Source organism: Misgurnus anguillicaudatus, chromosome 21 (assembly GCF_027580225.2).
Source record: "Misgurnus anguillicaudatus chromosome 21, ASM2758022v2, whole genome shotgun sequence".
In the NCBI taxonomy this organism is placed as follows: domain Eukaryota; kingdom Metazoa; phylum Chordata; class Actinopteri; order Cypriniformes; family Cobitidae; genus Misgurnus; species Misgurnus anguillicaudatus.
In genome coordinates this window covers 24,589,446-24,615,816 of record NC_073357.2, presented here as the reverse complement: position 1 = coordinate 24,615,816, position 26,371 = coordinate 24,589,446, and the positions used below count along the sequence as shown (strand labels likewise).

Genomic DNA, 26,371 nt, shown 5'->3' with positions numbered 1-26,371 from the left:
ACATGAACCTGAGCTCAAAGTGAAGTGATTTAGGAAAAAATAGTTTGGAACGTCATTTAATTCCCAGTGATCTGGGGAAAATCTCATACAGAAATGTATATAAGAAATCAAGAGCATGGTGGTGGTGATTTAAAATGTAATGGTAATTTAGGCAAATCATTAACAAATTATAACAAACCGATTCAAACTGATTTTTCGTTATATTTTATGTAAATACAAATGTGACCTTGCTGACTGTAACCATGTCAACGTCTGCCACCGACAGCACTGCCTAGACTACACAAACTGAGAAAATCGTTAGCCACGCATCGATTCCACTGCTTGCCGCTTACCATGTGAAACACCCTTTATGTGGTGTTATGCTATTTTCGTGTTTTAAAAGTACCGATCATATCGTACAAAAACTCAAACGATACTCATCCATATTCTACCACCTTTTGAATGTGTGATGTACCGAGCACAATGTTTTTCTATCGATCCTGACTTTTAGCGCAGATTATCATTGATGAACACTAGAGCAGCTGCTCTCCTTCTCTTTCATTTTTGTCTCACTTTGTCAACATGAGCTTATTTCATTTATTGCTATGAAATATTTACATTTACATTTATGCATTTGCCACACACTTTTATCCAAAGCGATAAAATATCCCTGGGTTCGAACCAATGATCTTTTGCGCTGATAACGCAATGCTCTACCACTTAGCTATACAGGAGCACTGAAATATCTGAGAGAGCTCTTACATAATACATATACATGTACAAAACGTTGTGCAGCATGTTTATAACAAAATCACTTTATATTTAGTGCACATCAATTTAAAACCATAATTTCTCCCGCTTGCGTTTAAATCCTCGCCCATAGATCTGAACAGCTCCAGTTCTTATTGCAAACACCTTACACACACACACACACACACACACACAAAAACATAAATTTAAAAGCCTTATACAACATCACCACAAACACACTTTAATATACACCTTACACAACAGGTCAGAGTACAATCTCTTTCACACACACACAAACTTACACAAGAGGTTAAAGCTCACTGGAGAACTAGGTTAGAAAGGTAGCATGCACATAATGCTGCTACAGAAACAAGAGAGAGGGGCCAAAGCAGGGTAAAGAAAGAGCGATGACAAATAAAAGAAAAAAATGTAACGCTAGTGGACAGAAAACACGCTCAAACTGATACATACTTTTGACCCTGAGATGACCTCTTGCTCTATATATCTCTAGAATCGCTGCCATCTATTGGCTTGGTGCCACTTCACCCATTGATGGCGTAACCCTATCGCTTAGTTATGTGACTCCATTTTAGTAATGCAAAACGCCCATTGATCACAAAGGGTTACAGAAGGGTCATGGCCAATAATGCCCTAGCATTTTTGTTGCGTTCGGTCCTTTAACAGTAATAATAGGGTGTTGTTCTGTACACGGTTCCCATGTAACACAAACAAACCATTTCACATTTGACAAGAAAATGTTTTGGTTGACAGCAGACAGGAAGGAAACAAAATAAAACTACAAAACCAGATACAAAGTGAAAATTAAAGTCAATTGAAAATGCACAAACACAGACTCCAACCACAGCATGTGCATGCAAACATCTGTTTATAAATCTGATCGTTTATATGGTCAAATTGTGAATGATTGTGACCAAGTCTGTGAAAACCCAGCTAAAGTCATTTTTTGATTTATTGTTTTTTTTTTACATAAATTCTTCATACAAAATTCTGTGAAAAGATAACCTTGATATCTTTATTATTCACTGAGTAAGACCATGTCAAACATTGAAATCACATCATTTGTGTAAACTAATGAGTGAAATCAAACTAGTAATTAGATTATGAGTCTTTAGCCTGGATTTTACATGCAGGGTCACATTTAGTAATACATGTAACGTAACACTTGCTTTTCTTCTTTGACGCCTCTAGTGGTGGCGCTACTCAATGCATCATCTCGTTAATCAGCTTAAAACAATTCGAAATTGGTCACACCAACTGTTTTTGTCAAAAATGTACAGTGTTCTTTTGATGGTCTATAGGTCCTTTCATGAAGTACAGTATATTATATGTAAATTGCTGTGGCAAATGGCTAAGCTAGACAGTTGCATGTAAGTACTTCAGCATGAGAAGAAGCTTGCTGCAGAAGTCACAACAGTCTGACCTAATGACTGAACGATTTTTTCAACTTTTGAGAAGTTGCGGCTGTTAACCCCGACCCGCTGCAAACATGCTCAGAAACGATTCACCAGCAACGATGTTAATTAAGCATATGACATTGTTTTGTATGTCGCTTTTATGGGCCGCGCAGACTATAGGTTGCTCTTAACCTATAGCCCAATAGCTATTTAGGCACTGGGCTGAGCAATAAACCGAAATACCCCAGAAGTGCCTACGGCAATGTGCATATCGCATATCTAGCTCCCCTAGAGTTAAACATTTGATTTTTACCGTTTTGGAATCCATTCAGCCGATTTCTGGGTCTGGCGCTAGCACTTTTAGCATAGCTTAGCAAAATCCATTGAATCTGATTAGACCATTAGCATCGCGCTCAAAAATAACCAAAGAGTTACGATATTTTTCCCATTTAAAACTTGACTCCTCTGTAGCTACATCGTGCACCAAGACCGACAGAAAATTTCAAGCCGCGACCTTCCAGGCAGATACGGCTAGGAACCACACTCTCATTCCGGCGCAACAATCAAGGAATTTGCTGCCGTAACATGGCTGCAATTATATTACGCAGTACCTGAAAATAGTACCCAGCTATTGAAGGTTACCAGGTGGACTATTTTTCTGTCTGTCTTAGAACATGATGTAACTACAGAAGAGTCGAGTTTTAAATATGAAAAATATCAAAACACTTATTTTTGAGCGTGATGCTAATGGTCTAATCAGATTCAATGGATTATGCTAAGCTATACTAAAAGTGCTAGCGCCAGACCCAGGGATCGGCTGAATGGGTTCCAAAGGGGTAAAAATCAAATGTTTAACTCCAGGGGAGCTAGAAATATAAAAAAATTGTATATCATAATATAAAAAATATTTTAAAGAGAATAGCGTAGTTCACACCATTTCTGAGCGTTTTTCCCCAACTGATGAACGATAAACTTTTTGAACCATATTTGAACTTCAAGTGCACGAACATTTGAAATGACAGATGACATGGTGGAAAAGCTCATCGCTGAGGTCCATAAAATAAAATTACATCCGGAATGCAGTGCAGATGCAGTTGATGTTAAATTAACACTGTAATGCTTTTTATTCTACTAAATTGACGACGGCAAAAGGTAAGATATTAGATTACACAAACTGTTTAGAGTTACGCGAAACGCAGCGTGTTGAGGACATCTGCTGGTTATAACCGCTGTGTAAAATTTTATTACAGGAAATATGTAATATTAGTTAATGCCATTGAAGGTAAGTGATTTGGTTTAAAGTTACTGTTATTATCCAGTGATGTGGACGCTAATATAGTTTACGTTAAAGTGTGAACTGCCCTTAAGTCTTTGCAAACTTGCCAACAGTCTCCTACATTTGTTTCACTTTAAATATCCAGTTTCACTCATACATCACGAAGGTAAAATACGTGATAATGTTGACCATCTCTCTTTCACACTCACTTAGTCTGTTTGTGTACGGCTATAGATGTGGCATACAGTCGTCTGTTGTGGTTGACACAGTTCTTTCATAATCACTCCGCACGCTCTGTATAACAATATAGAAAATACAGACGGCCCCTCGTGTCACCGTTTAAACAAAAACACTGTCGATTCCAGACTGTCAGCTCAATATTCATACAAAAGCGCTGTTTGTTTATGCAAATGTGTGTGTGTGTGTGTGCACATATGTATCTGTGCCACCTTATTCCTGGGAGACTTGAACGAGACAAAGGAGGTGTTGGAAACACAGGTGTGTGTTTGGCGTGATCAGGTTGCACGCCCATGAAAAGAAGAAATTTGTGAGAATATATGTGTGTGTTAGACTGAAAATGATTGACAGGAGGAGAGAGTCGTACACTGCATATCCTCTCATCTTTGTGACTCCCAACAAAATATAACGGAAAAAAAATATTACACTCGAATATATTCACAGCAGCTGTACTTTTAGAAGTATCGATGTGAAGATCAATGTTAAGATGTCTCGGTTTGACCCCAGTACCGATCTCGAGCAGTTCTCCAGCATCTTTCCCCTCTCTTCTCCAACCAGCCGGCTGGATGTCTACCTTATACCCACCTCCCCCTCTCCTCCTTCAACCAAGAGCATAACACCAGCCAAGCAACATTTCCCTTCCCCCATCTCTCTCTTCTTTTCTTCTCAAGGCAGCCTACTCAATCATTCCTCCCTCCCTCTTCTCTCTTTCTCTCCATTCCAATGAATGCACAATCCCCCGTTCAGCATGGCCTGTCTGGGGGGTGGGGTTCAGGGGACACGCACACATTCACACACCTCACCGTGAGTGCACATCTGCAGAAGAACAAACGCCCATCACAGCGAGCGATAAAAAGAGATCGCTTACAACCAAGACAGTCTGATCAGAACAGAAACTGACCGTAATAACACCAAAATACCTTTTGTGTTACTACAATTATAAGATAAGAAGCAGGAAAATATGCTTAAGTCAATCTGTGATGGCTTACATGAGCATCTATTTAAAATATACACACGAAAAATATTTACGATATTTATTATAATACTTACGAAAAATTAACTTTAATTTTCCCAATGGGTGATTTTAAATTTTTTATACGAACTAGCATAAACATCTTGTGTAGCATCTTTTGTCACTGATAATCTAGCCCCTGTGTGAAAAAATAGCCTTTGACGTTTCTAATTTGTAAGTCACTTTGGATAAAAGCGTCTGTTAAACGTAAGCGAACAATTACGGACGTACACAAACACAACCCGCTCATTATCAGACCTGACAATTACATTAGCAGCTAATGAATAGATTAGCACCCTGCTAATCACTGTGGCATTATGGGTAATAACAATGCTAACGCTAATAGAGTTAGCTTGTGCTCCAGCAGCTGTGAACCGTGGTGCTGTGACAGACAGGGAATGTAGGCTAAAAGCAAGACTGGCTTGAGGGCGAACGACCGGCGACGCTATATGTTTCAGTCGTACCGAAGTCTGATTTGTTATACCGACAATGGATGAGGCGGAAAAAGAAAATGGACCAAATGAGATCACATTTGAGATCAAGAGGGGACTCTGTGTGTGTGTGTGTTTGTTGTATAGATTTCTTAATGACAATGACCAAGTGTGTTCTTCCGGCAATACTTTGTGTTTCTTTATCTTAGTGGAGAGCTTTAATGAGAGGCGGGGCCAGCAGTTTAACGCCCATGACACTATCACCACACGTATACACACATACACACACACACACAATGACTCTTGATTGATCGAAACACTTCAGATGCCGGTAATGGACGCGTGTTGTGCAGGACAAACACAAAGTCAGGAGGACACAGGAGGTTATATCACACAAGTGCAGAGGGCTTACTCTGGTTCTCAAACTAACAGATAATCCTTGAAAAAAGTGGACACCGGCGCGCACACGGATATGCATAAAATTACAAAATGCAAACAAACCTTGTGGTTTAAAAGGAAAGATAAAAAACACTATCGTAGCCACACTTGTGAGGAACAAAAGACAAACATGTATGTTAGGAAAAGACGATGAGATTTATAAAATAAAATAAAAATAATTTCTTTTGTAGTAGAGAGAATGCGTATGCACAACTGTCACACATGCAAACAGAGCGAGCTGGACTGACTGCATACAACAAGCTTCCTTTGTGCGGCTTTCCTACTGGAAAAAACTGTGCAACTTTCTCTTGCTCTCCGCCTAGTGTGTGTTTTCATTCTGCTGAGCTGTCCAAATGCAGGCCGGATAGTTTCACGAGATTAGTTTAAATGCCTGCTCGAAGCACAAAGAAACATAGGCTGGGAGAGAGTGGTTCTTACCGTGTTTCCGAGCGGTATTCCCAGTGTTTCCGAGGTAATTCCACACTCTGAGCTGCCTGTTCGGTCTGCTGGCTGGACGAGCTCAGCAAAATCTCGCCTCTTATTTTCCCTTTAACCAGCTGCAGGATTGACTACCTGCCCCCCTCCAACACAAACACGCACACACACACACACACACTCACACACCGGCTGCAGAGGTTGCAAACAAAAACAGACAGCATGCAGAAGCTGACACGGTTCACAGGACGCAGAATTCCAGCTCCAAACAAAACAGAATTCCTTATTCTGAGCCAAAGTATAAAAAGAGTGTGTCTCCCTCGTTCTCTCTTTGCTTTCCTTACTCAATCTTTCTCCCCCCTCTCTCTCTCTCTCGCTCTCTCACTCACGCATACACACATTCACTCTTTCTCTCTGCTCAGTAGTCAAACAAAGAGAGGAAAGGAGCTGGTCTCTCTTACACACACATACACACACACACATACACACAGAGTGCTTAAGCCCAACCCCCTTGCTATAGGCCAGCCTGCCTCTTTTCGTTTTTTTCACATCTCTCGCTCTAAACAGCCCCTCCCCCATCCCGTCACCTCCCTCTCTCTCTCTTTTAGCCTCGTTTTCACCCTCCCTCCCCGTGTGTCAGATTGAAAAGATCGGAGAGCGGAAGGGATCTCTTACTTTATCTCGTTCCTTTCAATACATCTGTGATATCTTGGAATCAGAGTGCGTCATGACCAGGCTCATAGGGAACTTGTCCCTGCAAACGTCTAAAGATTGCAGAAGAATTTAAGTTCACCTGAAGCTTAAGTGTTCATTTACAAAATATTTTGGCATATTAAATCAGCTGCATTGAGGCTACGCAAGTTTTTTCTTTAAAAAAATTAACATACACACAACAATGCTGTCAAAAGATCCGCGTTACACAAACACTGAGTCGTGCAGGCCAGGCCAGTAGATGGCGATGTTATTTTGTATAGAAACACTACGCACCTGCACACATAGGCATTCTTCTATAGAGCGATAAATACAATCAAACAAGAAAGAAAGAGAAAGTATCAAGCAGCTTATAGATGGATGATGAGGTAAGTAAAGTGACCCTAGACTATAAAGCGGCAACAATTTGTAAGAGAATTGTTAATAAACTCAGTATCTTAAGCAGCACAAACCCAGACCTGTAGGCTCCCATTAGGGGGCGTGCACCACCAAAGCTTTTACGCCCACGGCCGGCGCATGTTTTTAATTGTTTCCAATGGAAGCTCGCGTTTTTCAAATAAGCCAGCAGCTAGCGGTTTTCTTCCGCGCTGAAAAACGGCACTCTGCGTTTTTCCGCGCTCAGTTCTGAGCGCAGAGAGTTAAAAAATATTCAATTTTGGCTGAAATGATCCGCTCGTAAATTTCAGTTCTTACACGGCCGTCCAATCACAGTGGAGAAGAGGCGGGGCATTACCACAGCAACCAACCGTCTCACAGCTGAAAGCTGGCACTCAGCTGAAAAACAGCTTGCATTCGCCGTCCTCCAGGCGTTTTCAGCCGCGTTTAAAAGTTTTGGTATGCACAACCCCTTATTGTTTTGGTTATACTCGCGCATGCCTGTAAACTGAAAGGCATTTAGGACCCAAAAACTAAATCTTTTCTGATTTCGGTTAAAAACGTTGTTGTGAAAACAGCCCCCCTCCACTGAGGCTCCTGCAGAGTCTCTGTGCTTCCGCCTAAATTCCTAATGTAGGGGAATAGTGAATGGGGGTACAGGGGGATATTACAGACACAGCCCAAATCTAACAGTTTACGGCTAGAAATCTGTGAATTGGCTAGAGAACTGATGCTTGCTGTGCTGGGTTATGCTTGATATAGTTAGGGCGCACTCACATTATCCAAACCAAACCATGCCCCAGCGCGATTGTCCCCCCTCGCTACCCCCCAGAAGCACGCACTCACACTGTACTTTTATCGATCCGAGCCCGGGTGCACTTTCGTCATTAGGATGCGATTGTTTTAATAAAGCAGGAAGTAAAGCGTTCTCTTAACACTGGAGCTCATCGTAATGTTAAGTCTGTGGTTTGTATTCAGAGTTGTTTGGTGCGCAATGCCACACAGCCCTCTCACATGCCACCATATTGCTTAGTTGGTCTGTCACGTGTGCAGCCTGGACATTCACGTAAACCTGCTGCGCAAATCAGAAGGTTTTTAAGAAGGCAGATATAGGTGAGTGGTTGCGCTATAGATGTCTCTCATTTTAATTGCGCTCACACTATAGCCTTCCACGTCTGACCCCAATTGAACCGTGCTCCAGTACACCTCTGCGAGCCGGGCAGGGCGCGATTAACCAAACCGTGCCCGGTACAGAGCGATCACACTACTCAAACAAACCAGGCTTTGGGGGTCAAACGCACCCGAGCGGGGTTTGGTTTGGATAGTGTGAGTGCGCCCTTAATGTGGTGTGAATATATGTGACCCTGCCTGTGACAACCCAGCTAAAGTACATTTTTTATGATTTACAGACATAAAATCATTCTAGATAAATGTAAAAAAACTTTCTTTACATTTTTACCTTGATAATACACAGCAAGCAATAACCGAATAAAATGATGGCTAACTAGTCCGGTTTAGGGATGGGGTGATTACCGGTTTCACGATTAACCACGATAAAATGTCCTGATGTTTAGTATTATCGTTTAAAATTTAATTATCATTACATCCGTGTTTTTTGAAAATTCTTGCGTAAATCCTGTCCAGCCAGAATCAGTTTGACGCAGGCACGCACATGCAACATAGGTTTTTGCACAAGAAGGCATTTAAGGCATAATGTATTGTATTCATTCACAGTAAACTTATTAGACAGATTTATTTATTTTGTACCACATAAATAATTTCACTTTTTTAAAAAAAATTTCAGTGTGTGTATCAGTTCTTTTCGAACATTTCCATCTCTCATTTGAACAAAACCATGATAATATTGATATTAACCATGATAACTTTGGTCACTATAATCATGATATGATATTTTCATACTGTCCCATCCTTAGTCCGGCTATAACCAACTTCTACCCTAAATAATCTAAATTTTGGTTACATGCTTGAGATGTACGATACTTGAGATGTACAATATTCCATCATTTAAGCAAAGTTAACAGGTGTTTATAGTGTTTGCTTTCATTACTTTTACATGGTCTGAGCGTATACACATCGTCTATTCTTGGGCTTGATGTCAATAAGACTTTCACTGACAGCCCAATTTTTCCTTGTTTTAGCCAAAATTGCTTGCTGGTTACTGACTGGGTAAGGCCATGTCAGATTAACATTAAAGTGAAATCAATGAGAGAAAAGAAACTTTGATGCTCCTATTCTTAAAATTAGATTCTGAGACTGGATTTTAAATACAGGGTCATATATACATCACTTCTGATGGTGTTGTTAAAGCAAGGTAAGAATAAAGAAACAACTGTTTTCTCACTTCGAATCAGCCTCAAACACACACACACACACACACACACACACACACACACACACGCACACACACGCACACACACACACAGAGAGAGCAGAGGAGGACATCCACATGCAGCATCAATGTTCCACTGCGAGACCCGGAAAAGCAGAATAAATGGAAATCCTGCTGACTTAGCCCAGAAAAGACACTTACATTGTTCAGTAATAAAATAGAAACACATACTCGCATATAAACTTGTCTCATTATTCACACTCTCACTGTTTCAAGCTTATTTTAGCATTATTTCATGAATTCCATTCCTATGATCCAAACAGGAAAGGGCTGTACTATAAATCTTCCTGAGGGATGAGGGAGCCAAATAAAGGCACATATACTATCAAGGGTTTGTCCACTGTTGTGTTTGGGCCACGCGTTACGTAATTTCAATTGTACTGATTTATAGTTGTACAAATATGGCCAAGTGCCAGCCTAAAGTGAAATATTTGACTCTTGGCCAACAGCAGTGTGTATGCGCGTGTGTGTGATGGTATCTCAGAATGATGATGCTATCAATGTCCTGTGTAGAGTTGTAACTAAAAGTATCAAAAATTAAGTGTCTCTTTCAAGTCCTGTATAATATCACGTCACAGGACAATTCACACTGACATCACTCACTGTGGCTACATGTTGCAGTGTTTTTAAAAATGATGTTATTATACTATAGCTTTATTTCAAAATATTAGGGAAAGACACCTTAAATCCTAACATTTTTTAAAAAAACCAAACACACATGCTGTACACACACTCATCCTCTTCTGTACTTCCCTTCCTAGTGAAGTGGATGGAAAGATGCGAGATCACACTGACATAAAGGAAAGAAAATGTTATGGAAGAAAGGAAAGAAAGACCCGCTCTCAGCAAAAATCATTTCGTCTTTCCACGTTGCTAATGTCTCATTCGGCTTTTTTCCTTTAAAATAGACATCAAGGAGCTGCTGATTAATTGGCAATTAACGTTTAATGAGCTACAGCTGTGTGCAATTACCAATCAGCACATTCCTTACAATGCACCACTTCGGTCTCTTGACAAGAAGCATACAATATATTTAAATAGAGGTAACTATTAAAAGAAAACTGTGCATTTATTTAAATCCGCAATGTTAACCTATTAGAATCTGTGATCCATGATTAATCACGACATTACTATAAACGATGTTACAAAACTTTGACAACGGTGACAGTGGTATTCAAAGAAAAAAAAAAAAGCTGAAATCCCATTCGTTTTCCCACAGACTTTTGGATTATCGCAAAACATAAGCTCTGTGTTTAAAGGAACAGTATGTAAGAAATTTATATCAATTAATCATAAAATGGCCCTGATATGTCACTAGACATTAAAGGGATAGTTCGGCCAAAAACGATATTAAACCCATTATTTACTCACCCACAAGCTGTCCAAGTTGCATATGTCCATCGTTTTTCAGACAAACACATTTTTATTTTAGAAAATATTTTAGATCTTTCTGTTGATTAAATGTAATGTTACGGGGTCCAGCAATAGTCCACGACCTTCAAGTCCAAAAAAAGTGCGTCCATCCTTCACAAATTAAATCCAAACGGCTCCAGGATGATAAACAAAGGTCTTCTGAGGGTAATCCGTGCGGTGTTGTTGTAGAAATATCCATATTTAAAATGTTATTAACGTAATTAACTACCTTCCGGTAGCACCGCCATCTTAGAGTCATCCACATTCAGGATGAGCGCTTACGCAGCACACAGCGGTTTCTCTGCTGCTGCTCTGTCCCCCGCCCTCCGAATTTGTCATACGTCACTAAGAAAAGTGCGTACACTACGCTAATACTCTCTCCTGAGTCTAAGATGGCGGCGCTACCGGAAGGTAGTTAATTACGTTAATACAATTTTAAATATGGATATTTCTACAACAACACCGCACGGATTACCCACAGAAGACCTTTGTTTATCATCCTGGAGCCGTTTGGATTTAATTTGTGAAGGATGGACGCACTTTTTTTGGACTTGAAGGTCGTGGACTATTGCTGGACCCCGTAACATTACATTTAATCAACAGAAAGATCTAAAATATTTTCTAAAATATCCGAAAATGTGTTTGTCTAAAAAACGATGGACATATGCAACTTGGACAGCTTGGGGGTGAGTAAATAATGGGTTTAATATCGTTTTTGGCCAAACTATCCCTTTAAGAAATCATTTTAATTTCAAATACTAATATCACTGACAACAGTGGTCCGGCCAGGATATTGTCATTTAAAAAGTGGAGTTGCAGCCGTCAACTGATGTTTATGTTGTCATGTTGTGTATTGGCCACCAGTTGTGTGATTGCAGTACCAGTTTTGGCCACAATCCTACATGCTGTTCCTTTAACAAAAGTTAATGACACTTACACATTTTGTCCAACAAAAAATCCATTCACTTGTCGTAAACTAAAAGGTTGTTGGTGTTTTAAGCCCTCAACGAAGCCCTCAAGGCAGCGCCGCCCGGAAGGCACTCCCAGCCCCCAAGCGCCTCAGCCAATGAAAGCACTGGCACTAGATATCGAGCCTTCCGCCACGGACACATAAAAACCATATCTGCCCTACTCACCTGACCAACGGTGAGCTTGAACTGCCAGAAGCTTGCGGAAGGCTCAATAATTAGCGCCAGTGCTGTGATTGGCTAAAACGCTCGGTGGCGGGGAGTGCCTTCCAGGCAGCGCTTCCTTGAAGGCTTCGTTGAGGGCTTAAAGCAACACCAAAGAGTTTTTTACCTTAAAATAACATTTTCAAAAAAGTTTCAGTCGTTTATCCACTCAAAACAGGGTGAACGGCACTTTCACATTCGCTTTGCAGAAATGACGGATAGTTAGCAAACTTTAGATGGTGTTGAAAAAATGTGTCACGTGCCTTGACAGGATCCTTACGGTAAGAATGAATTCGATTGGTTACTGCCGAACCGCGTCATAGCTCATTACCATAAAGTTGAGCTGATTTCAACTCTCCTCGACGGTCACACCTTCTAACTCTCATTGAAAATGAATGACTTCCGGCCACTTTAGCACTGTCGCTAGTGGCGGTATGAACGCACAGTAAAGGGGGTTGCACACTGGCTGTGCAGTTATGCGTCTCCCCCTGTTATAAATGTTATGTAATGTTGTATGTTTTCTTTTATGTAATGTTTAGTGAACATGCAATAAAAAAAAACACTGGCTGCGCAGCTCAGCGTCTAGGACAACTAGGAGGTATATCGTAAACCGGAAGTGCACATTAATTAGCGCAAACTTCGTCAGATTGCGTCTACTTCAAAATGCAAAATATATGTTAGCAGCCAATGTTGATTGTTAATGATTTGGGACCCCCCTTAGTGGCAGATCCGCTGACGTGCATTATATGAATCACAGAGCACTGCGGTTTCTACAAAACTTCTTTATTGTACTACTGAAGAAAAAATGCCTGAGGATGAGTGAATAAACAGCTAATTTTATTTTTTGGTTGAACTGTTCCTTTAATAAACAATAATTATTACAAATGTACACTAGTATTCCTTTTAAGGCGGAGACATGTGGCTTATTGTAAACTACTACATAAAACACAAAGATTAAAAATGTGCCTGGGCCAGTCATGTGACTTTCACACTCGCTTTTTCATTAAAATCTGATACCTCAACCCATCTGTTCAAAATGAAGACAGTGGGGTGAGAGAGAAAGAAAAGGGTGATGTGAAGAAAACTCTATTATCACTTACTCGCTCTCATCTATTTTTTGTGTAAATCTCTCTCTCTCCCTCCCATCTCCCTCTCCTTCATAAAAAAAATCGTTTTCACTGAGGATGTAAATTAGTGTTTGTGTTGTCTGTCTGGTATCAGCACGAGATTATACGTCCATTTCCACTTTCATTTGACTGTCAACCATCACAAGAGTGCATCAATAATCTATTAATGCGCTCCAGCATACAACACACACACACATGGACAAACACAACTCCACTGTGAATGCGAGGTGAAGGTTAAGTGCTATTCAGTGTGCCGGTTTGCCACAGTGAGTCGGGCCTGATGAACACTTACAAACCCTCTTCATCACTGATGGTATGTGTGTCTGAGCATATCCTTTACTTATACACAAAGGCTTAAAAAAAACACTTTTAACTGTAAAGTATTGTGCAAATGTATCTTTCCAATTTTCCAGGTGGATGCTTGCTTTCTTTAACACATAGCTGGAAAAGGTTTAAACAGACCAATCTGCTGTGTCCGAGATGCATCAGGAGACATTAGCGCATGGTCAAATGTGTTTCTCCCAAAAAGCTTTGAGTAATTGGATGACAAAACCCTTCGAATCACATTGACACCGGTATTTATTATGTGACACACAACATGGATGTTTTAACCAAATGTAAATAGGGCTTGCATTCGATTTTTACAGCTAAGCTTAAAAAAACTTTTTTCATGTTTAAGTGCTATAATTGGGTCCCCAGTGCTCCTATCAACCTAGAAAATGTGAAAAAGATCAAACCAGTAACTTAGTTTTGGTAAACTATTCCCTGAAAGCATGTGGAAAAATAGGTCATTGAAATTTGGCTCCCCTTGTGATGTCATAAGGGGATCTTATTATAATAATTCCACCCCTTAATCAGCACTATCCAACCACTGCACTGTCATTTAGTGCAGAGAGAAAGAAAAAATAATTGACAGCACAACTGAGTTTTAATTTCAACACACCATCATCATCATTGTGACAAGTGTTTGCATTTTATCAGCTCATTTGCATTTAAAGGACAAACCCAAAATGGCACATTTTTGCTCACACATACAAAGTGCCAATTTCAACATGCTATAAAAAATTATCTTACTTCACATACGTACTCTGGGGACACTAAAGATTTATTTGACATTTTTAAAAAAGTCTTGTTAAATGTCCACTTTAAATAAAGAACCCACAGAAACACATGAACACCTACGCTTACTGATTTTGGGCGTACACACCAGAAGCAAATTTAACTATTTGCACGAGCAGATTACATATAAAGTCAATGCAAATGCGAATAGACACAAACTCATGTGGGGCGTTGCAAATGACGCCAATTGGGTGGTACGATTGCAGCGAAAACATGCGCTATTCGCCTCAAGTATAACATTTTTAACTCATGTGGAAAATCTGGGTAACACAAAGTTAAATTGCGCAAGTAATCTACAACGAGGAACACGAGGCTTCACGTTTGATGTGTATGAAAAATGAGAATCAGTAGCCGAAGACCTTTCTGTTAGACTATGGGGCTGTTTACACTTGGTATTAAGATGTGTTTTCATCAATTGGACCACAAGTGGACGAGAGAGACACACCACGTTTACACCTGGTATTTAAATCCGTCTCTTTTGTCCACTTTCGACCGCTTCTGTCCTGAATACTGTGAGGGGGTGGTCTGTCGAGACGGTGGGCGAGTCCCTCTCCTATCATTTAAATGCGCGCGGGAGTAACAACAAATTTATATGGACACGAACTACTATTATGTCGGAGTCCGCTGCTTGTATAGTAAGTAAACATGCTACACAGTGCTTTGTACATGTATATGTTAGAGCGCAATAGATGAAATAGGATCGCAACTTTCACATGCTTGCAAAATGAAACTGCAGAGATCAGCCGCTTTAGTTTTATCAATGAAAGGCTAAAAATAGCGCTGTACACCGTGTGTTCACGCCATAAGTCAGAAAAGATTGTGTTCAGTACCTCCGATTAGATAAATGGGCAGAAAGGCGGCGGTCGCGGGTGGCTGTTCGAACACATTCGACCACATGTGCGTTTACACTACAAAAGCAATTCGATCAAAAGGGGTTTCGACTACCTCTGAATGTGGCTGAAAGTGGTCGAAAGCGTACAAACTCAAAACGTTTTGAACACCGTTTACACCTGGCATTAACGTCGTCCACTTGTGATCCGTTCAATGAAAACGCATATTAATGCCAAGTGTAAACAGCCTCTATGATGTCATCATGTTAATATGACATCATAGTCCACAAGACTATGTATCTATGTAACAGAGTAGTCTATCAATAATTGCATCTGATATACAGTACACAAACACGAGAGCCACGTGAGCTGTGTTGGGATTGCAGTTTAGCCCTGAACATGTTTGGATTGTGGATCGGAATTTGTCTTAACACCCCCCGAAAAACCCAACCCCCTTCGGCCTGAAGCTTAAGGAATGTACCTTCACACAGCTGGCAAAACACACACACTTTCCTACGGGACGAAAAACACATGCGTGCAAACACACCTTTGCCAAAAATAAGAATCAAAGGAACAAACACACACATGCATGCACACTAATATATGCACAACAACTCTAAGGTTGTGGACACTTGAACACAAACCTGCACATGCACGTTGCGAAACATGCAAACAGTGCATGCATGCAACAGAAATGCAAATAAAGACATTTTCGCACTATGTTCTATAGCAGGAAGGGCTCTCTTTTATTGATGTCAAAGAATTAACCTCCCTGTTGTTCTGCAAAGACTTGGTTTGTTCTTCCACGAGGAATGTGCTGGAGGAGCAGCTTGCATTTCATGACAGGGTGGAGCGATCCACAGCAGGGGGAGGCGGGGGGGGGTGGTTATCCAGCAGGGGGTGCAGGAGGAGGTGAGTGAGTTTATGGGATATTTATAGTAATACCACTTCTCTTGGTAACACAGTCAGCCAGAGACGTAAATCTATAAGTGGGAGCAATCATACACACACACAAAGCAACACATTTATGTTCTCGTTTCTGTCTAGTTCACATATATAGGATGAAAAATGAACAACTCTGCAATAAACACAGAAGGAACTACAGCAGACAAACACACCAGAACTCAGAAACACACACACGTTTAAAGATCCACACAAGAGGCCTACAGACAAACAGACATGCTTTGCCAAGGAATGTACACATTTAAACAAATGTGTGCACATAAACGCATGCAGTTAAACTTTAAGCAGAACTTTGTTTGTCATACCAGGGTCTGAAATAGTTTTCTAAAAATGAGTTAGGGGATTAAATATATTGATAAAAGTTTTGTTTTATTCAAGTATGCTAACTGACTACTGTGTAATGTAACTAATGTCAACAATAACTGTCTCATTAAAGTTTTGTTGTTAAAAATAAAATAACAAGTGTAAAAGAAAAAAACAACAGTGTATTAAGCCCCGTTCAGACCGCCCGCGACAGCAGAGTGACATGATCTCATTTATTTCAAATGGTAGCTTGCCGATTTCTGGCAACACGAGCGGCAGTGTCTAGCGATATGACAAAGTTGAGAAAAGTTTAACTTTATGCCAATGATTAGCAACTTTCGGGACCAACTACCAATGAGAGGGAAGCAGTGAACTTCACGTCATCCGTCTCTCATCAGTTACCACAATGAACGATGCTCATTTATTTATGACCAGTGTTGGGGAAAGTTACTTTTAAAAGTAATGCATTACAATATTAAAGGAACAGTATGTAAGAAATGTATATCAATTAATCATAAAATGGCCCTGATATGTCAATAGACATTAAGAAATCATTTTCATTTCAAATACTTATATCACTGACAACAGTGGTCGGGCCAGGATATTGTCATTTAAAAAGTGGAGTTGCAGCCCTCAACTGATGTTTATGTTGTCATTTTGTGTATTGGCCACCAGTTGTGTGATTGCAGTACCAGTTTTAGCCACAAGTTTTGTGATTGCAATACCAGTTTTGGCCACAATCCTACATACTGTTCCTTTTTAGTTACTCTCCAAAAAAGTAACTAATTGCGTTTCATGGAAAGTAATGCTTACGTTACTTTTGTGTTACTTTTGTTACTTTGCTGAGGCTTGATCTCTTTCAGGCCTTGCAGGTGTTTTTATGACTGAGAAGTTCTGCATTCAGAAATTGCATTTTCCATCGCAAAAATGACTGAAACTCCGCTCAGGCGCGCACACATAGAGTGTCTAAATCTACGTCAATACGTTCAGTTTAATGCGGTACATTGTGTTTTTACATCAAATTAATTAAACTGAAAAGTAACTTGCATTACTTTTTTTAAAAAGTAACTCAAATATTAAAGCAACACTATGTAGTTTTTTTACCTTTAAATAATGTCTCCAAAATTATTTCAGTGATAGAACAACTTTTAACTGGACAAATTGTACTGTTGCTGCAACCTGAGCAGTCTCCTAGCTGCTACAAGCACACTCTGAAAGTGGCGGTGGAGGGTAGGAAACACAGCCCCGCCCCGCCCCTCCCCCTGCCTGCACAAGAGTGTCTGATACCAGGCACTGTTGTGCTTTTTAACCACATGGGGAGCTGTAAGTCACTTTTACATGGAAACTACATAGTGTTGCTTTAATATGTACATTTATAAAGTAATGCGTTACTTTACTTGTTACTTCAGAAAAGTAATATTTTTACGTAATGCACGTTATTTGTAATGCATTACCCCCAACACTGTTTATGACAATCAGATTAAAAAACGCTTCCTAACAACTCCATTGAAAGAATCAGGGGTAAGGAGGGGAGTTATTACTCTATCAAATAAATTCAGTGTTACTGATCCACATTGTTACAGTGAGCAATGGACATGACCTTTAAAGAGCAACTATGGTCCGATTCACGGTTTTATATTTCCTTTGTTGTGTACGTGTGTATTAGTACAGTTTAACGATATCCAACAGTTACAAACCCCAAAGTCTCCAACATAAATCTCTTTTCTTGGACTACAACAAACACAGATTGTAGGCAACAGTTTACTTCCTGGGATTGGTGATGTAGACCGACTTTATCATAATTCCTCCCGCTTCGGACTCTCAGCCTGTAAGTTAACTCCTGTTAGCATTGCATTGTGAGCAAATCTTTCAAACATGGTAAGGAGCGTCACATTTCTGCTGATGTCAGAGGTATTCAGGCGAATCACAACATACAGATTAGCTGGCCAATCAGGGACACGGCGCTTTTCAGATCTATGAGTTTTGTACAAAATCAATACGTTTGAGGAAAGCAGTATATCTTGAGCTACAAAAATGTACGGTATGTGGAAAATAATGTCTTTTTTAACCATAAACCACGCAAACACATTATATTATACTAAATGCACAAAATAACGTTGTTTTTAGCAATAAAATACACTGAAAAAATTATTCATTCAATTTACTAAAAATTTTTAAGGTAAGTGGTTGCAATCAATTTATTTAAGCTACATTTAAACAAAAGTTTTTTGTTTTGGTTTGTATTTCTAATTTTTTTGTTTAAATGTAGCTTAAATAAATTGATTGCGACCACTTACCTTAAAAAAATGGAGTAAATTGAATGAATCAGTTTTTTTCAGTGTAGGTGCACTTTAATTTGTATGTTTGTTCTATTGTATTCATTTGCGTTATTGCTCATAATTAATATTTTCTATAACTAATCATTTACTTATCTTTAAAAATATTTGAAATGTATATGAGTTAGGCTAAGAGAGTAGACAAGAGTAGTGATGATGACAGCATGTTAGATGTCTGTGCTATGAATAGTGTGAGTGCCAAGCATAATCTCCAGGTCAAGGGTGTTATGTGCACCCCTCTGCATGAATGTAAAATGTAAAGCTACCTAAATAAACAACATAATAATAACAACAACAACAACAAGGCACAAACATTTAGAGATAATTCCCGCAAATCAGCTTTGTACAAAGAGAGCATGTTACTTCTCTATCTGTCTTAACAGGGTGGAAACCTGCATTGGCATCAGCGAATGCACATGCTCAGTACATCTGATATAATCTCGGCACGCTCCTAACTGAACACACGCTATCTCTGCATGTTTTTGTACATATTTGACACCGCTTAGGTCAAAGAAAAAAAAAACTAAGACAAGTTCAAGTGAACATCTTTATACTGTGGTTTACTGTTTTGCTATAGAAAGATCACACACACACACACACACACACACACACACACACACACACACACACACAAAGATTTATTCTGACCTCACATGAGCGGAAAATCACTGAATATATCCTTGGAAAACTTGCTCCAAATTTCCACCACATCTCTGCATAACATGATCCTAAACATCAAAGTCTGTGTTTGTGTGTGTGGGTAATTTTAGGTTTGAGTGCCCGGTTGCGTATTTACTTAGTAAACAATCTGGCTTTGGTTGCTAGGACACCTGCGCCGGGCACGTGCTGAAGCATGAAGGGGAAGGATGAACTTTGACCTTCATGGGTGTGACCTTTACGACCCTTGCTTTTATGCGGCCAATTCTTTTCTCTGACCTTTCACCTTTACTCTCTGGCTCTAAACCACAGCTTGCAGAGATGTAATGTGTGGAGGATGTTATGTCTGTGTGTGACAGTTAAGTGAATATAAAGTTTGAAACCTGTTTTTAAAGTATGCTGTTTCACGACACCAAAAACAATGTTGTTGTGTAAACGAACACCCAAAATGCATAAAAAGTTTCCCAGTTTTGGTTGAAAACACGGTCTTGTAAACGGCCACTTACGGCCAAAGTATGGTCCATTTTTACGCAATGGTCCGCATATAAAGTATGCATGACCCAATTTTCAGAAGAGTGTGTGCGTACTGTATTTTTTAAACCCTGCGTACATTGTACGCGTAGGTTGCACATGCGCCTACAAGAGAATGTAGTATGTAGCCCGTTCGCATACACATTAAAAAGACTATACTCTGGGCTTAAGTGTGAGCGCAAAAGGTACACCGACCTAATAACTGCTGTCGAATCTGCACGAGACTATTAAAGGAATAATCTACTCATTTTCAATATTAAAATATGTTATTACCTTAACTAAGAATTGTTGAATCATCCCTCTATCATCTGTGTGTGTGCACGTAAGCGCTGGAGCGCGCTGCGACGCTACGATAGCATTTAGCTTAGCCCCATTCATTCAATGGTACCATTTAGAGATAAAGTTAGAAGTGACCAAACACATCAACGTTTTTCCTATTTAAGACGAGTAGTTATACGAGCAAGTTTGGTGGTACAAAATAAAACATAGCGCTTTTCTAAGCGGATTTAAAAGAGGAACTATATTTTATGGCGTAATAGCACTTTTGGGAGTACTTCGACTCGCCTGAAAAGTCCGCTCCCCTTCTCACTCTCATAATGGGAGAGGGAGGGTGTTACTGCGCCGAGTCGAAGTACTCCCAAAAGTGCTATTACGCCAAATGCTAAATGCTATCGTAGCGTCGCAGCGCGCTCCAGCGCTTACGTGCACACACAGATGATAGAGGGATGATTCAACAGTTCTTAGTTAAGGTAATAACATATTTTAATATTGAAAATGAGTAGACTATTCCTTTAAGGGCTTACTATTTGCTGAGTCAGCTACAGACAGTTCACACTTAGACAAAACACAGTGAAAAGACACGTGCATCTGGATTCTCTTAACTTACAAAAGAGTCGACATCTGAAGGGCTCTAAATGTGCTGTTTGTGTTTATATGTGCATTGGGATGTTCAGTCACTGCTTTGATACAGTAGCTCATAATGTAGAAAAGGCAAGACATCAAATCCAAAAAATTGGGAGACAGAGAAGAAAGGGAACGAGGAAGGGATGAAAGGGTCACAAACACAAACCACATGCAGCTGGTCTGAATGCGCCTCAGTTAAGAGATCTAAGGGATTGGGGAGTTTTTTGTGCACACTTGCATATATACATGGCTATTGTTTACAGATGTATGCAAAATTTGTGTGTTCAACTTCCATGCTTCTGTGTATAGTACACACACACACAGAAAGATTTTTTCCTAGAAAAAAAAGAAGTGAGTCACATTTCAGGATGCCAAAAAGATCTTAAAATAGAGCAAAAAGAAAAAGCCTAAAAAAGACACCAGAGTTACTTAGTTTATCAAACCACAAAAAAATACTTTGCGTCCTAGTGGACAAAGTGTCCCTCCCACTGTGGGCACATGTGGTCAAGGGGGCGTTGGTCTGTGAAATCCCCACCCAGCCCATGTATGTCTGCAGAAAGAGAGACATCTTTGAAATTCTTTTCACACGGCCATTAAAGGTGTCATATGATGTAGCTAAAAAGAACATTATTTTGGGTATTTGGTGTAATGCAATGTGTTTACGTGGTTAAAGTTTCAAATAACACATTTTCCACATAGCATACAATATTGTTGCTCCTACTTTCTGAAAACCATCAATTTTTACAAAGCGCGTGTTCTTTTTATTTGACCAGCTATCCGGGGCATTTTGATTGGCCGAATACCTCATGTGTGGACAGAAATGTTATGGTGCTTTTCCATTGCATAGTACCCCACGGTTTGGTTTGGGTCAGGTCGGCTCAGGTCACCTCACTTTGGCTTGGTTAGTTTTTCTATTGAGTTTAGTAACACTTCGGAGTGGGAGGGATTATAGGTGTGTCGTTATATTTGCGCTGCCTGCTGCTGTGATATCATACAAGTGAGAGCGTCACTGTACATTCCCATACATTCATTTATTTCTCAGTCTGCCACAAAATAAAAATTGACCACCACAAATAGATGTTTGCACATCGCATTTATCACTACCTCTGTCTCACATGACAGTTTCTGTACAAACACATGTGGCGTCAGTCGACGTGCTCCGCTGAGCCTCATTTGCAAGTTGCTTTTAAGCATATACTCGGACGTGCGTGTCGCGAAAGTTACGCCACAAACTGCAAGTCTGGAAAAAATTGGTATGGTGTTCCTGATTCTCAACCTGTGGATGTTTTTCATAGCTAAAAGGGAGTTTGGGCACTTATAGCAGAGAACAGATGACAACATGTTTGCTCGAGACAGCACAAGCTAGCATGAAGGTAAAGCTAATATTTTACATTATAGCGTTGACGGTGGTAGTGAAGATTCTCTCAGACCAATCATTGATCTACAGTGTTTTCGCGTCACCTTTGGTATCAGCTCGGGTTGCTTTATAGAAGTATTGGGTACTATGTACTGTGCCCATTGAAAAAGCCCCAAAAAGTAAGTTGAGCCAACCCGTGGGGTACTATGCAATGGAAACGGGCTATTACACTCCTTACCGTACTCGGAATATCAGCTACCAATACACAGCGTCTCCACAACATGGTGGGGGCAGCAACAATACTGCAGTGAGATTAAAAGTTACACCTTCCTTTGTGTATACATTTGGGCGGTGTTATGCAAATCTTTCCACAATGTGACACAGATATGTGGGGTCGTGTTTGGATGAGGTGTTTTTTATGAAGGTGTGGGTGAGCCTTCACTTTAAGAAATAATATCTCTTTGGGTTTGAGACTTTACGGATCTTCTATATGCACGAACAGCTTTAAACACCCCACAGACAAAACATGAAAACATGAAATTGCATCATATGACCCCTTTATAGGAAATGACTTGATGTGCAACATAATAATAAAAGTGAAACTCCCTTTATATACAATATTTCCCTAGCTATGTAAATAAGGACACACCACACAGTTCTACTATTTTTTATATAATTAAATTCGATATAAAAACAGGTTTTGTTAGATTTAGTTGACTATACCTTGGGAACAAATGTGTACCCAGTAGTAAAGTAAACTCACATGCACTGTCTCTTTTAAAACACACATCAATAGTAAATATCATCATGTTATACTCCAACACGAGTGTTGAGATAGAGAAGAGGAACGTGACTGATGCAGTACCTGTGTTTGTGTGTGTTTTTGTGTGTGTGTGTGTGTATTTGTGTGAGTGTGTGGTGCAAAGGGTTAAATGCTGATGAGGGTTTAACTGCATTGGGGGTAGGGGGACTGTCTGGACATAGAGGTCATGTGAGTTCACAGTGTTTTCAAAAGTTTTTTCTACACATGAACCTTTGGGGCTAGTTAAGGTCTCTCACAGACACATTTGTTAGTAGGAAAAATAATACTATGGAAGTAAATAGGGTCCACGAACGGTTTGGTTACAAACATTTCTTCCTTTGTGTTCATCAGTTTATCAAAGAAATGTATACAGGTTTGTAACATAATGAGAATTAGTAAACGATAACAGAATTTTCATTTTTGGGTAAACTATACCTTTAATAGCTTTTTAAACCTCCTTTGGCAGCAATTACTTTAAGCAAGCGCTTTCAGTAGCTCTGAATCAGATCTGCACATCGTTCAGAAGAAATATTTGCCCATTCCTCTTTACAAAGCCACTTTAACTCAGACACATTTGTCAGTCCCTCCAGAAAAATGTGATTGGCTGATTATGCATTGAATCATGCGATCACATCAAGTCAGCAGATTTCAGCTTGCAAAATATTGCATGATTGCTTGCTTGCATGATTTTATGATCCCCGCATTTTCGTAGCAAAAAGTCATATATATCTTAGCAGAAAGTTGAAAAATGTTGCATTTACTTCACACATGCGCAGCCATGTCCCCTGTTGTCATGGGAATGTTAGGAAGTGACGTAATTACGCAACGTGAACATCAATGAAAGTTTTTGCAAGTTCCCGCAGTTTTTGCAAGTTCCCGCATATTTCATGGCATAAAATTGCATAAATATCCGCATATTCCATCACATTTTTTAAGAAAACGTGACGCAAGATCAAAGTTTTTTGCCCGCAACAATCACAAAAAAAACTCTTTTCTGTAAGGACTGATTTGTAGGAATTGTAGCTTCTGATGAGAATCAGATCATATTTTCTGTAGAATACCAGTTTATTCCTAGGGGTTCACATACTTTTTCTTGCCACTGTATAGCATTGAAATTGGTAGATCTAGAAATTATCACCTCACCCAAAAATAATTTTTTTGTTAATTTACTCACCCTCCTGCCCAGGGCTTGACTTTAACACCCGCCAACCCGCCAAATGCGGGTAGATTTCGTCTGTGGCGGGTAAGACAGCCAATCTCACTAGCCACTTTGGCAGGTTGAATATCATTTTTTAATTGTAGTTTTCTTAAAAGTTATGCGAAATGATAAACAATGCGCAATGCTACACTGGGAAACTACAACTCCCATGAGCACTCTGCACCCAGCGCAACGCACAGGCTGTGTCCCAATTCAAAGGCTGCGACCTTCTAAGGACGTATTTTAAGACCGATTGCATCACAGCAGAGCGACTTGAGGCTGGTAAGGCCGTCCCAATTTGAAAGGATGCTTAGAATGAAGCCTCAAAATGCGTCCTCATTTCTCCACGATGTTAAGGATAGAACGAATGGATCCTTAACAGCCGAGGATATCCCAAGATTCATTGCGCGCCTGCAACGACTGCATATAACGGCTGGATATTCTAAAATAAACAATTAAAACCTTCATTAAATAAAAGTGTGTATTTATCAAAAAAAAGTTTGTCACTGTTTTAGTATTATAAGTTATGTTTTGTGATATTATTATTTTTATGATGCATATATTTCTAAGGTTGATTCATTTAATATATTGTTGAATAGTTTAATCTACATCAACGTGTCATATTTTCTAAACTAAATTAATATTTTTCTGATTTCATATTTATTTTAATAAGTCAGAAACATTTCCGCTATGTCCTGCTGACAGGCGCATGCAGCAGGTGACGCCAATTATGGGTCGTCCGAAGGTTAGACCGTCTCATTTCAGTTCTCTCCGCGAACTTCTGAGGCTGCCACCTTGAAAGACCGAGTGCTCATCTTAAACTCTTTCACCGCCAGCATTCTTTTAAAAAGTTGCCAGCCAGCGCCAGCGTTTTTCATGATTTTCACCAAAGTTTAATGCCTTCCAGAAAATGTTCTTCTTCAGATATATAAACATACAATATACCAAATGAAAGAACAGACCCTCTGCTTTCAAACTAAAAAAACCGTTTCATCCTACCTTGAGTAGTTCTTTTGTAATCAGCTTTTGAATATGGGTAGGTTTCTGCAAAAACACCACATTTTGAGCAAAAAGCAGAGATAATTCCATTTTTGTGACGGACTTTTCATAGAGATCCCATTCAGAGCGATCTTTAAAACAGACACGGACATGCAGCAGCTTGCCAGAGGGCAATACTTCCGGGTTTAAAAAGTTGCGGAAAGACGGAAAATCTCGTCATTGGCGGGGAAGCGTTTTCTCTTAATTGACGAGATATCTCGTCAATGGCGGTGAAAGAGTTAAGGTCCCATGCTTATAAGGTCACAGCCCTTGAATTGGGACACAGCTACAGAGACAGTTGTTGAGACGCGCGCGCGATCAGCTGACAAAGTCAATTGCGCTGGGTGCAAGATAGGGCCCTATAAGTCAACTTATTTTAACAAAATTTTCACATTAACATTTTTCAAATCTCATTCACCACTGTATTTGATGCTCAAACATACTGCGGAAATGCACAGAAATGTGTGCACAAATTAAAGGCTTTTGTTGATTACGTAATTGTTTAACCCGTTATTGTATCCCGATTAGTTTTTCAATAAATTGTGCAGCCATACAACTTAGTGAGGGCACACCATAAACATAAACAAGCAATTTTTAATGATTACAGACTAACAGACCCTACTCAGAGGACCACAGAGAAACTCAGACATGCAGACAAACACACACACACACACACACACACACACACACACACACGCAGGAAGGAGATTGTCTAAATGATTGATTCCCAAAAGGATTTCAATAGAGGTACCGATGAAAAATCTGTCAAAATACATATGATCTGCACATCAGATGGGAACATAAGCTTGCAAAAATGTAGAGCTTGTAGGGGCTTGGTTCTTAGTGTATGGGTGTATATGTTTGTATATGTCTATGTGTTTGGTTTCTGTGGTTTAAAGTCATTACAGTCAATGATCCATCTGAGTGAGAAGAGCCTAATTAAAACACTATGGAGGACCACACAAGACCAGAACCACCATGAGCTCCCCAACCAGTATCTTTCTGTCTGGGGCTCGCTGTGGGTGGTGCACAGGGCGGTACTGGAGCCTAGATGCTGGTACCGCTCAGACGGGCATACATGAGAGCAAAGAATTTATTAACCAAACTACTTACAGGTTTGATATGAGGCCACACACACGCTGCCATACAGCAG

At 39.8% G+C, this 26,371-nt stretch overlaps 1 protein-coding gene across 4 annotated transcripts in view; it reads right to left on the bottom strand.

The window, feature by feature from the left end:
- The window catches only part of kdm6ba (lysine (K)-specific demethylase 6B, a), a 108,490-nt gene that overhangs the window by 44,732 nt on the left and 37,387 nt on the right, over window positions 1-26,371 (bottom strand). The window contains exon 1 of one of the 4 annotated variants that reach the window (XM_055198232.2): window positions 5,977-6,477. The exons of the other annotated variants lie outside the window; for them this stretch is intronic. The gene's annotated coding sequence lies outside the window, so the exon portion shown is untranslated. Of the gene's footprint in view, window positions 1-5,976; window positions 6,478-26,371 lie in introns of those variants that run through there. 4 annotated transcript variants of the gene reach the window in all.